We start from the raw sequence: 14,497 nt of genomic DNA on the forward strand, positions 1-14,497 counted from the left end.
TTGGGTCCCAATAATCAAGGCAAGCATCCAAGAACGGTTTTACAACCTTAATGAGTTTCAAACTCAACAAAGACCCAAGGTTATAAGCACCCATGTCATGTTTCTCAATGTTCGAAAACTCATTAGTCCATTCCTTCAAGCGAATCTCTAAGGTATTCATGATGATAATTTTCTCTTGAAAATTTATTGGGAGTTTTTATGTGTGAATCGACGAAGAAGAGACGGAAGAATTATATGATTTAAAGCTTCGTCGACGCTTCTATTTATACTAATTGCTGTTTCCAAAAATCCGTCGAACCGACCGCTTGGGAACGGCGCGGCACTATTTGCGCCTCTTCAAAGGGACGCACTCATGCTGCGCCTCTTCCCGACCTCACTTCGTGATTTCGCGTTTGGATCTTTCCTAATTCTATAAACGAATAATTTCCTATTCCTACGGGATTTTATTTTGGTAAATCTGAGAAATTTACCATGCTTGAGTTTCCTTAATCCATGAACGCGCATTTCGAGGCGACATCGACATTTTCCGCCATTTTTCTCACACTTTTATATTTAGTTTTCATTTTAATTCTTTTTTATTTCAACATTTACTTAGTCATTTCATTTTCTTAATTTCTATTTTTTCCATTTTCTAACTTATAGATTTCTTTTTTTTTCTTTTTTTTAGGGGTAACCCTCCCTACCGTCCGGTCATTTCCGACAAAATTTTTGCATTTTCACGTCCTTTCGAGTCTCATTTTGTACTAATTAAAGGCCTTATGTGTATATAAAAATGTATGTGTTACGTGATTTTCTATGTAAATTTCGGCAAACATGACGGTGTAAACCGTTGTCTACCAAACTGTTCAAAAGCTAACTGCAGGTACAAATAACACAACCCAAAGCTGACAAAAGGCACTCGGCCGTCGTATATACAACAAAAAAAGCAAATATACAAGCAACCGGGCTTCGCCAAACAAGTCCAAATGTGCAATCGGGGCTTCGCCCCAAACAAGTCCAAATTCAAGTAATCGGGGCTTGCGCCCCAAACAAATCCAAAAATGTTCAAAATCAAGTCTACAAAACCACGCGGACTCATTGGCACCCTCCTCCCTCGGCAACCCTCGCCATAAGAGCGGCAATCTCGGCGTCCCGAAACTCGAGCTCCCTCGACAAACGAGCCGTCTCCTCCCGAGACCGGGTCAACTCTCGCTCCAGCTCATGATCGGCTGTGGACAACAAGAAAAGCTGGCTCATGTCAATCAATTCAAACAAAATCGAAAAACCAAAGATCAAGGAAAAACAAATGAGGTTCATACCTGACGACCTCGACCGCCGACGAGTGCCTCGATGGTCGTAGCTCGTAGCCGGTTGGCCACCCTCCATAGTGCCACAAACCGAGATGGCGCGACCTGCATTTCAAAAGAATTCTCGCAACCGAACAAGTTCAATCAAATGTGTTCTTACACGAAAACTATGCAAAATAAGAACTCACCCTCCGAATCGATCTTGCCGTCATCTAGGCCAAGATCCGTCACAGCCCACGTCAAAGTCACGCAGCTCGGAGATCGTCGTCCTCCCGGAGCGTCGGTGTACTCGAGGGTCTCGGGGTACTGGGGGCTCGATGCCCGCCGCCTCAACCTCCCGCAAAGACAAATAGCTCTCATTAATCGACGATCTTTCGTTGCGATTCTCGAAAATCAAAATCCAACAAGAAACAAAAGATACTCACCACTACCGGCCAATACGCCAACCTCCCGTAAAGGAACGCCGAGTAATCCTCGTCAGGGAGAAGAAGGTCGTCGCCACTAGCACCGCCCACGTCCGCCTCCCTCTCGGCCTCGAAGGCTCCTAAACATCGTCCCTAGGAGGATCGACGGGAACCGTCAACGCGCGCCCGAAAACACTGACGAGCTAACCGCTCGCCCAGATACCACACAGGACCCATCGACGTCCACAACAGCAGCCGACTCGAGCTCCTAGGTCGAAGGACCTCAGCGACAAAAGGAGGCGCTCCAGCGTACTCCGCCCAAGGTCTGGGCACCCACTGCGACAATATAAAGGCAAAGGTCATTCCTATGATCAATTTAAAACAAAGTATGAGAAGAATAAGTGCATACAAATAGGATAATCACGCTGCTCAGCTGAAGAACGTTCACATCCCACCGGTAGACATTGTGAGAAGAACGCTTGCTCTTCGTCCGGCACATGACCCAATCCCTCACCACGGGGTAGGCCCTCTCCAACGGCTCCGTCCTCTTGGGCGCGAGGCCCGGAAAGTAAGAGTACACCCACGCCTGCAAAGCATAATAATCAATGACGATCTGTCGGTCGTCGATAAAGAAAGAAATTGACTCTGGCCTAAAGGAAGGTTCATACCTCCAACAGAGTAGCCTGTGTCCGAGCGGCACCAGGAGAAGTCCCCTTCTCCATCAACTCCGGACGAACCATGGCCCTCATAAAGCGGATGAGGACCACAAAACCAAGAAGTGACCGGTCCCAACGCCCTAGGGAGCTCGGGTCGGAAAGAAAGGGGAGAAGCTTCGTCGACGGACCTCTCACCCTTGTCTCCGAGGTAGATCGAAGACAAGAACCACCAAAGCTATGAGGACGAGCCCTCCGCTCGGTGCACAAGGAGGAGGAGCCGTCTCCCTCCCATCGATCACCACCGATGCCGGGGTCTTCCCTGCAAAGTAATCTCGAACGTAGGTACTGGGTACCAAACCCGCACGCAACAGCCTTCGGCGACGAGTTCCACCGATCAACCTCCGCGCCTCGGCCGAATCCGCCCTCATGCCGGTCTCGGCCACACCATCTCCTCGGTCCCACACGGTAGACCGTAAATCATGCCGTAGTCCTCCAAGGTGACTCCCACCTCACCAAAAGGCGGGTGAAACGTGGAAGTCGTATCCCAAAATCGATCCAAGAAAGCGCGGACCAGGCTAAGGTTGGCCCGCAACTTCCTCTTCACGATATCCCTCCAGGACACGAACGAGAGGACCGAACGCTCCACGCTCGATCATGGCTCTCTCCTCCGCCGACAGCCGCTCGTAGTGCTCCATCGCCGTCGTGTACCCCGAGAACGACCGGATGTTCCCAGCCTCCTATTATGATTCGAAATAAAGCTATCTTTAGTTTTGAGTAAATTTGAAGGAAATTTGAACAAAGGTAGAAAAGGGGTAGGTAATGAGTTAGGGAATTCCTATTTACCAAGCTCTTCACCGTCCTGTAGGACAAATGACCCTCTGCAGCCCACACAAGGTGCCTACTCTCCCAGTCTCGGCCACGCGGAGCTCCTCTCGGTGACGACCCCTCGTCCGAGGTGGGCCCGTCTCGGAATCTCCTCCTCATCGGCGGCCTCCTCCTCGGGAACCTCGTCATAGCAGCCCATCACCGCAGCGGTGAAGGCACGCTCCAAAGCCTCCTCAACAACAGCGGCGTCTACATCCATGGGATCCCTCCCAGAAGTAGAAGCATCGTCACCTGCAACGTTAAAGCAAATCCAGGCCGCATCATATGACGACAAACCTTTGTTAAGAAGTTTTCGAGCCTTTAAGGCCCGGGAATTCCCCATTTCTGGCCATCCTTGGCCATGTTCTCACCAATTCGATCACTCATGTGACAAATTGGGTCAAGTCAAGTCCGAGTCAAAGCCTAGTTCCGGGTTCGAGTCGAAAATTCGGCAGCATTTCGCTATAATGGCGGTTATGCCCTAGAAGAGTGTCCTGAAAAAGTTGTCACAAACCAAACTTCCAAGATGGTAGAAAGTTTACCCATCATCCAAGGGTCCCAAATATCAAATTTCATCACAAATGGGCAATCCTAAGGCCATTTTCGAAGCAATTTACGATCTAGCTGTGAAACCGACTCAAAATTCGCTCAAGGGCTCAAAACTCGATGAAAATTCAAAGCAAATACATGGTTATGTTCCTAACATTACCTATTATCCATTCCTAGCATCAATTTGGCAAGACAAATCCATTTGGGGGAAAAGCCCCAAATTTTCGATCAAAAGGGTCGAAAACCCTAATGTTCGCGGCTCAAAATTCGACAAATATGGAAGATTAATGCAAGATTAAAACACATACCTCGATTAGTCATGTTTAAAGCAAGCTTTTGAATCAAACCTCGACGAAAATGGTGAAGATTTCAGAGAGAAATTGCAAAAATTATGTTTCGAATAAAATGAACATAAACCTTCTGACTTTCGCGTTTTTACGCAGAAGTGCTGAATTGGGGAAAAGACGCAGCAGGCGCTGCGCCTCTTCCAGGAGACGCAGCTCTTGCTGCGCCTCTTCCTTTGTTTCCCTCCATATGGATTTTCAAAAACCCGTTATGAGTTCGTTATTCGTGGGCCCATCTTTGTATTTTGCAGTATCGTCCAAATTCATTTTATCCCGCGCAGCGAGATTTGTGAGATTGCTCAATTTTTATGTCCGGTAGCAGTAGTATTTTGCGATCGCACACTCAAGACTTTCTTTCTTTCGACAATCAAGATGTTCCCGGTCGTCTATCCGTGTGATAGTATTTTCAAGATCTTTGCTCACTCAAGACTTTCCCCTACGACGATCAAGATGTTCCTAGTCGTCGGTATGTTCCCCAACCCGAGTTCACTTGAGACCAACGCAAGCAGATTCAACCTCCAAATTTCGCGCGGCGTTCGCTTGAGACCGACGCAGCGGATCCCCAGTGATTTCTACCGACGTCCTGCTTGTTTTCAATATCTCTTGTTCCCGCGAAGTTCGATTAAATCTCGGTATGATCTCTTCTTATGGCTGGCGAGCCTCCTTACGTAGTCTAATGGACTTTAAACGACCCTCCCCAATAGTCGATAGACTCTAAAATGTTCCGACGATAGGTCCTGGCTCGGACCCCTTGCGCCGCCTCGTCGCCATAGTCGTCGAGGTTGTAATCTTCGATTGACTGATGGCTATACTTTGACTTTCGCCTTGTCCAAGCCTCAGTCAAAGTGGGGGCTCTGTAGACACCTCGTTTCTGCACCTCTCGCAAACCACCCGGTGATGATTGGGCCGCATGTTTGGTTCGCGGAACGATTTGTGACAGTTCGTAAGATTATCGTCAAGTGATTGCTCAAATATTAATGTCAACCTCTTAGTTGTCATCTACGTCCCGATACGGTCGTTTTGGCAGTAATTAGAGTACATTCGGAGTCCGGGTCAAAAACCGTCTCCATTTTTCGATAACCGTTAAATCCCGAGTCGAATGTTCGGAATGTTATTGGATATTTCTATTCCATATTTCTCAAATTTTATCTTTTGGCAAATAATATCCCGTAATATTTACATAAGATATTCATAAGATAATCGAATTAATTCCGTCCTACCATAACTTAAACACGGAAATCTTTCTTAGCGAGGAGGAAACCTCGGGGAATACGTTAAAGAAGCAGTCTTTGCGCCTCTTCCAAGAGACGCAGTGGGTTTCTGCTGCGCCTCTTCCCGTGCCCTTCTTTGCATGATTTACGTATCTTTTTATATCTTTCCGAGATTCACTTCCAAAGAGTCTCCGAAACCCTATTCCTTCACGTGATTAGTATAAATAGGAGCTTTCGTTCCTCATATTTCTCACGCGAGTGTCCGCCCTTCTCTTCTTCCTTTGCATTCTAGACTTCGTTCTTACTAATTGGCGCCTACGTGCTTGGACTTCTGACCACGTAAGCTCGGATCTTTCCGGGTACCAGCCTCTCCGTTGCATGACCGACCAATTTGACCACTACACTCAATCAATCTAATTAATCAACTTGTTAAATCGTTTTCCTCTTTCAAGGGCACTCTTTCCTTGCGTTCGCGTCGAGCATCACTAATCGATCTTCTTAGTTCTTCTCGTTCCGTCAACATGTAAGTCTGAGGGTGTATTAATCTCTCTTTTATTTATTGTATTTTATTATTGTATAATAATTGTAAGGTTTATGTCGAAAGTACCTCATTAAAACTGATTTCTAAAACCGTCTTTAAAACCTTTTTTTGCGGATTCCAAAGACAGACGTCGAGAAAAGACGCGCAGCAACCGCCGCGCCTCTTTGAAGGAGCGCGCTTTCCGCGCCTCTTCGTGAGGCTGCCGCAGTTCCTGCTTCTTTTCTTCTTCCTCCGTCCTCTGTAATTCGTATCAAGTTTATTTCTTTTGTTTTGTTCGTCTGTTAATTCTTCATCATGATAGTTTAATAATTCATATGTATATTAACCATCATCATTAACATGTTTTAATCGTCCTAAATCCGACTCAAATCCCAAATAATCAATATTTGCGGGTTTTTCGTCATTAAATTCAATTCGAGTTTTAGAAATTCAATTCGTTCATGTTGAGTTTCTGGGATTCATTGTTGATATATTTTCACCTGTTTAGTCATTAATCCGTCGTCAATTCATCATGTTTAGTCTAATTCGTTCAGTTAGTTTAATTAATCATTCATTAACATCGACCCTTCACATAATTAATCCGTTTATTTCCGTCTCATCCATGTTTTACTGTTTTATGACCTCAATCATATGTAAATAATCTGCTAATAACTTTCATCCGAGTCTAAAATCGCAATCAATTCCTTAAAATCACCAATTAACATTAACGGTTTGCAGTTCCGGCTTCACAGCCAGAGTTCACCCTTGGAACAGACGCAGCAACTGCTGCGCCTCTTCCAAAGGGCGCGCAAGTTCTTGCGCACTGTTCGAGGATGAGTTACGTCTACGAACTCCTTTTACGCCTTGACCTAGTTTAATTAGCTACGTATTAATCAACTAATATCTGTATTATCACCTTCTGATCTGTCGTGTTTTATTCTTATTTCTTTTTCTCAAATTATCCGTTTTAAAGGTATTTTCGACATAAATCGCCTATCTAATGTAATCGTTGTAATTTTCATTATTGTAATTCATAATTATTGTATTCCATTTATTGTTTGTATGTTTCCACATGTAAATCAACATTAAATCCAACTTCGACCCAATTGTTTGCTAACTTAATTGTTCACCGACTTAGTAAATTCTCACATGTTAGGATTAATCTATGGATGTTGCATTGCATGCATATAGCCGACGATATATCAAGTATGAATAACTTCCCTAATCATTAGTAGAGGCCGCTATCGAGGCGGGCGGGATTAGGTGTTCGATCAAAAGAGCTTCCAAATACGTACCCTCACCCCTTACTCCAGATCTCCGTGAGCACCCGTGTTCATTGGCATCCACGAGAGTCATTCTAGACATAGAATGCTAAGGGTAACGATTGCTTAGTGTTCATGTCACTACTTTGTGTCTTGACATGACACGAGGTATTCGAACGGTTCCAATTTCCCATAAAAATTGGTGGCGACTCCATACAAAATGCAAACGCTTGTTTTCGAGCCCCTTCACCAAGCGCCCCCGTGGGCGGCCCGCTGTCCACAACCCCACTCCTTAAACATTCATCCCTATCCTTGTACTGCCTACACAAAACTCCCGCAACCACACCACCACCACCACCGTTACCCCCAGAGCACCAACGTACAGATCTCGCCGACGTAGCTCCAAGACCATCATCGCCGGTGCCATTATTATTCATCTCTCCTTTTCCTTCGTCATAGTCATTATCATTGCCCATATCGAGATAGTCAAAGGTGAAGTTGTTGGTGGTTTTGTTGAGCTTTTCCGATCGATTTAATGGTGGAAAGGGAGTGTGATAATGGTTTTGTGAAGGATGAAGCATTGGTTGTCATTGTTCTATTAAGAACTTCACATCATTGATGTTGATAAAATCGATTTGGTCGAATATTGGTCCGAGACACCGCCTCGACGACGATGGGTCGCTCGACGGTGATCGAAGGACCGTAGGGGAGGTGCCGACTAGAGAAGTGCGGGTGCGAGCTCGGAGACGGAGACGATCTGTCATTCTTGGTTCATTCTGTTTTATTTATTAATTATCTAATTTCGATTTTATTAGCTCGAAAAATTGAAAAGAATGCTCTATTTGCTCAATGTAAATGGTACGATTCTTGTTTTATTTCCTGGTTTTGGATGGGTTAGCTCGTGGATGTCGTCGGCGTCATCCGAGGTGTCCGGTGATAGCTTTTGCGCCATGAGAGTTGTTCACCGATGTCTCTGGTGCCGCCCCGACGTGGCCGTTGATATATTGTCGGTGGGTGGACACACAAAATTATGCTCGGTACACATAATTCCACTCTAAGATACACAAATCGACTTGTGTATCTGAATGTATAATATATGTATCTGGATTAAGTAATATGTGTATCTAGGTAATAGTAAAAATTAATGATTCTGATAACGATCTTTAATATTCTGATAATGATCATTGATTAATATTGATAGTGGCTCGTGCGGTGATTCTCTCGCGGGCTGTTGGAGCTCGGAGATGGAGGCGAATTTCACGGGTTCGTTCAATTGAGGCGGGAATGAAATTCAATGCTCGAAGCTGGATCAATGATCATGTGTAGATAGTAATTGAAGATTTTTTCATCGTGTACCATTGATCACGTGGATAAGCTCTTAAGTTAGCAATATCGTATTTGGTTTATCAAATGTTATTGTTCTTGACTCATTGGTATGTTTTATCGACCTTACATTGAGTTGTAACTTATTACACTTATTTTTGTTGGCAATTGGCAATTTGCAATTAAGGCAAACTGCTCGAATCCCGACTTACCTCAAATGCAGGATACATACATCGTATTGGATGCACATGACGAGAATCTAATACACGAGAGTCTAATATATTTTCAACCCGTCCCAAAAAATGACCCAAATATAAGCGATAAATATGTAATTGGACGTGGCGAATTTTGGTGTAACAAGATTTTGTATAGACCGGGAAACTAAACTTAACTTTGCGATTAAATCAATTTGCAAAATAAAGTTAAAGGGGTGTATATGTATCTAGCAAGTTAAAGGGGTGTATCTAGCTAGCTAAATATACGTATCTAGTAGTTTAAAGGAGTGTATGTAGATAGCTAAAGATATATATCTAGTAACTTAAAGAAGTGTGTCTAGCTAGCTAAAGTTATGTATCTAGCAGTTTAATGGAGTGTATCTAGCTATCTAAAGATATGTATCTAACTAGCTAAAGGTATATATCAATTAGGACGGGAAAGGAGTGTGTATCTAGCCACCTAATTTAATCCTTAAGTAGAAGTATGTATCTAGAAACATAAATAAGTGTGTCTAGATACTATAGGTATGTGCTAGAAACTTAAAGAAGTGTATATATCTAGCTAGAGGTATGTATCTAACAATTTATAAGAGTGTATCTAGCTAGCTAAAGATATTTTATCAATTTAAGGTCACTTATGTGAAGAATTCATCTTCCTTGACAATTGCGTCCAAGCCAAAAATATACAAGTGGTGAGATCATGGGGGCATTTCCATTTCAAATGGGGTCAAATGCTCCATATTCTATGATTTTAGAATATTGATCTTGTGTGGAACTAATGCATTTAGCTGTCTCTTGCATTGTTAAATATCAGATTGTGTTGATGCTTTTACTACACACTTTTCATTACGAGTCATCCAAAAACGACCTCATAGCACGGGGCTAAAGGTTGGTTAATCATGCGACACTTGTTGGTGGAACAGAGGGTGTACCTAGTAATCGTAGAAATTAGATAATTGTTTGGTGAGTCTCCTAGTGATAAAGAGCCATTTTATTTGTATAAGGTAGTGAAAGTGTAGTGATTCAGGGAATTTGTTTTGATTCTTGAAATTTGTGTTTGCCAGTAGGTGTCTTGTGAAAATATTGCTATAGTTGTTGTTACTAACTTGGTGAATGCACACGTGTCCTGTTTTTTTGTGTGGAAATGGTTGATATGTCTACATGTAACCAGTTGGTAATTGTTGTTCATATTTAAATCTAAAGGTTTTTCTTCTTGAATTCACAATTCATATGTTCTTATTTATAATACTTGCTTCAAATTTGACAGACGATGAGCTGAGCGCCTACTGTGACCCATCATTGAGAAAGGCCGAGGAGGAGGGAGTAGTTGTAGTGCATGAAACCAAATGCAAGTTGTTTATGAAGGTATTGTCTCACATGGAGCTTGATTTATACTTCTCTTTTTCTTCCAAGATAGTTTCTGAATAATTACATACTTTCATAAGCTCCTCAATTTGCATAAGATTGATCACTAATAATTAAGGCTCCTTGAGAGGTAGATATTAAAAGTCCTAGTTGTTAATAACAATGTTACCTTCCTTTTTTTTGTCCCTTTCCAATTGTTCATTTGGTGATGGACAAAATGAGGATCTTTTTTTATTATTATCCTACTTAAATAGAAGTCGTTACAACTATTTTGGGTAATCGAAATGGAAAGGCGCGTAATCTTTTTGTGGTGAGCGGAGTAGTGATTTCGGAATACGTTGAATTGGTTCTTGTTCCTGGACAGTTTATTTGTCTATAATGTTTTTTGCGTTAGAGTTGGACGTACTACTTTTCTTTTTCCGTTTTTTGCTTTTAATTTATGATTGGCCTTAGTGGTTGCGCATAAAATGCAGAAAAAAGCTGGGATATTTGGATAATTTGATGACTTGATCAGTTTATCACTTTATTACTGTTATTGGCTAGGTCATTTGTTAATAGTGATCTTAATTTGTGTCTCTTTCTTGATCGACTTATCCTGTGATAAAGAGCCATGGAAGGATAAAGGCATTGGCCAGCTCTTTATAAAATGCGAGGAAGGTGCTAGTAAGGGTACAAAAGAATCCAAGCCAAGAGTTCTTGTCCGCAATGATGTATGTTTCTAAAGTGTAGTCTTTTTGCCCCCTCCCTGTTTGGGTTAGATCGATAATTTGAGTTCCACTTTTTGGATATTCTGTCTATATATATCTTTTCTGAGGGCGGCTTTGTGCTTCTTGATTATCTTTTGATATAGGTTGGAAGGATAATGCTTAATGTTTCTTTATACTCTGGTATCAAGACAAATTTGCATAATAATGCGATTGTGGCTATATTTCATCCATTGGCACACATCTCCTTTCTATAAATACGATAATCTGGTTCAGATTTTACTATCTATGGTATATTGTTAGATTGGTAGAATGGTTTTCTTTCCTGTGAAATGTAAATTGATCAATAGTCGTTTCTGCCAGGCCCTTCCAAATCCCAATGTCACCGTTTGATAAAAGAACGCAGAAAATAATAAATTGAGTGTGTTGATTTTGGAAAACCACCACACACGTATATATATATTATATTAATATATTGGGAGGTTCATATCATATCAATGTAATATTATGTTATTGTTGTATTACGAAAACCCACTTTTGATGGCACCCCATCATTTTCTTCAAACAAATTATTCTTCTTCCATGCTACGCTGCTACATCAGTGAAATGAGATATAACGTAAATAAACATGATCTTGTTAACATATAATTGGGGTTCTTGTTAACTTGTTATGTTGCTGCTACTTTATACTGTATGACACATCGTATTGGATGCACATGACGAGAATCTAATACACGAGAGTCTAATATATTTTCAACCCGTCCCAAAAAATGACCCAAATATAAACGATAAATATGTAATTGGACATGGCGAATTTTGGTGTAACAAGATTTTGTATAGACCGGGAAACTGAACTTAACTTTGCGGTTAAATCAATTTGCAAAATAAAGTTAAAGGGGTGTATATCTATCTAGCAAGTTAAAGGGGTGTATCTAGCTAGCTAAAGATACGTATCTAGTAGTTTAAAGGAGTGTATGTAGATAGCTAAAGATATATATACGTATCTAGTAGTTTAAAGGAGTGTATGTAGATAGCTAAAGATATATATCTAGTAACTTAAAGAAGTATATCTAGCTAGCTAAAGTTATGTATCTAGCAGTTTAAAGGAGTGTATCTAGCTATCTAAAGATATGTATCTAGTAACTTAAAGAAATGCATCTAACTAGCTAAAGGTATTTATCAATTAGGACGGGAAAGGAGTGTGTATCTAGCCACCTAATTTAATCCTTAAGTAGAAGTATATATCTAGAAATATAAATAAGTGTGTCTAGATATTATAGGTATGTGCTAGAAACTTAAAGAAGTGTATATAGCTAGCAAGAGGTATGTATCTAACAATTTATAAGAGTGTATCTAGCTAGCTAAATATATGTATCTAGAAACTTAAAGGAGTGTATCTAACTAGCTAGTGGTAAGTATCTAGCAACTTATAGGAGTGTATCTAGCTAAATAAAGATATGTATATAGAAACTTAAGGGAGTGTATGCTTCTTAACTTTTCTGAATATCCTGAAAAACTTCTAGTCTAAAGTTTCAGATTAAGTTGCATGTTTCAGATTTGGTTTATATTAAAACATCATGGATCGGTTTCAGGTTGTGGAATTTTGAATTTTACTGGTTTAGTTTTGAATCGGTGATTAAGTAGGAGTTTGGGTTCATTTTTGGGTTATTCTGAGATCGATTTAGAGCAGATCCATGGCCATGTATAGGCCCAATTGTAATTTACGAGATATTTTTATTCATAATGTTAATTAATGTGTAATATGTTTTCTAGGTGCAAAAACAACATGAATGACTTAGTCCTGACTCTTGCACCTAACTTCACAAGATTGCAAACTTTAATACTTCGTCAAGATAAGGCACAACTCGAGGATAATGTTGTTGAGACTATAGCCAATTTCTGCTATGATCTACGGGAACTTGACTTAAGCAAGAGATTCAAACTAAGCGATCGCTCTTTGTATGCGTTGGCACATGGTTGCCCAAATCTCACAAAACCGAACATCGGTGGGTGCACAACGTTCAATGATTCTGGAGTTGCATATCTAACGAGCTTTTGTAAGAAGTTGAAGTCACTAAATCTTTGCGGATGTGGGAGGGCACCCATCGAGCGAGCATTGCGGTACATTTTACTCACACTTTGCAAATCTATTTACGTGGCAAATGGGCTATTCTAGTCGGATTCGGGTCATCTTGAGTGTGTTGTTCTCGTGTTTGGGTACTAGTAAGTTTAGTTTCTTTTTAGGTCAGTACGTACGAGTCAAGCAAATCAATTGGGTTGCTTCAGTTCTCGACTAAACTGACTATTAATGTTTTGCCTCAACTTGGTTAATTTGGCGTATTTTCTTTCATTTGTAGTCAACTCACTCTTGGGTCGGTTCAATTTGGGTTTAAGTCTACTCTTGATTGTTCATTATCTAGATTTGATTTTATTATTCATTGTGGGGTTATGTATTCAGGCCATTGCGTATAATTGCAGCGAATTGCAGACTCTGAATTTAGGGTGGTGTGAAAATGTTGGAGTTTTGGGTGTTACTAGTCGGTACCACAGAAGAGTTTCTGAATTTTATTTGTTCATATGATTATATGCTTCTACATGATCTCTCCTTATGAGTTTAACTCGGATGGAATCAAAATGACAGATGAGAGTGTGATAGCGTTGGCAAATAGATGCCCCCATCTCGGATCTCCGGGTCTATACTATTGCTTTAACATCACCGATAGAGCAATGTACTCTTTGGCCTAGAGAGTAAGAAACAAGCATCTTTGTGTGGCGGTCTATCAAGACTGTTATGAAGATGACGGGCTCATGGACCTCAACATAAGTCAATGCACTACCTTGACCCCACCTGCTATTCAGGCAGTCTGCGACTCCTTTCCGTCCCTTCATACTTGTCCTGGAAGACATTCTCTAATTATAAGTGGTTGCTTGAATTTAACGTATGTGGTGTTCATGCTCACCGTGCTGTAATACAACCGCTCACTGAAACACGACCATGGGTCATTCACGCTGACTACGGGTAATTTGGATCAGTCATTTGGGTATGTTCTGCATTACTGTTTGAGTTGGTCGTACTCATACCATGCTTATTTCAGGAGTTTCATCACTTTGAAACACATTTGTACATAGGTACTTAGTTTCCTGTCGGAAGATATGGTAGAATGCTCTTGTTAGTCTTGTATTTCTATTCTTCTTAGAAACTTTAGAACTTGTTAGAACTCAGATCAAAGGACTATTGTAAACAAGGAGGAGATGTTTGTTCTCGTGACACCAACCTTGGAGTATCAATATGTTTTTGTGCCTTAGTCGCCCTATCGTGCATATCTCTGCCAAGTACTCTCTCTCTCACCTGGTGCGGGAAGATGATATTTTAGCCTGTTAGTCGAAACTCGAAAAATGCAGAATTCCTCTGTAAACTTGTTCGAAGGATAGATATGAATCCAACTAAGAGTACCTTAAGATTCAACAAGGAACAGAAGGAATACTCACGATCATGTCAACATTATATACCGGTAAATTTCCGGCAAGACCGTACAACAAGATAGGGTGAACTTTGACGTTTTGGGGTAATGGAAATTGGATGTGGTTACACATCCGAGTCTTTGCTATCCAGGGAATGGGAAAAGGGTTAACCATGTGCTATAAAAGACAACTTATCGAGTAAAAATATCAAGCATGCGTTAAGCTTGTGGTTAAAACAAAGGTATTATAGACACATGTAGTATAGGCGATAGGCTGTAGGTTTGAAACAAAAGAGACATTTGTACCAACTTATGCTCTTATTTCAGGAGTTT

The 14,497-nt window shown here is 41.2% G+C and overlaps 1 pseudogene; it reads left to right on the forward strand.

The window, feature by feature from the left end:
• Positions 1 to 12,397: 12,397 nt before the first annotated feature.
• LOC141639238 (F-box protein SKP2A-like) lies at positions 12,398 to 14,008 on the forward strand (annotated as a pseudogene).
• The last annotated feature ends 489 nt before the right edge of the window (positions 14,009 to 14,497 follow it).

Source organism: Silene latifolia, unplaced genomic scaffold, assembly GCF_048544455.1.
Source record: "Silene latifolia isolate original U9 population unplaced genomic scaffold, ASM4854445v1 scaffold_310, whole genome shotgun sequence".
NCBI classification, from domain to species: domain Eukaryota; kingdom Viridiplantae; phylum Streptophyta; class Magnoliopsida; order Caryophyllales; family Caryophyllaceae; genus Silene; species Silene latifolia.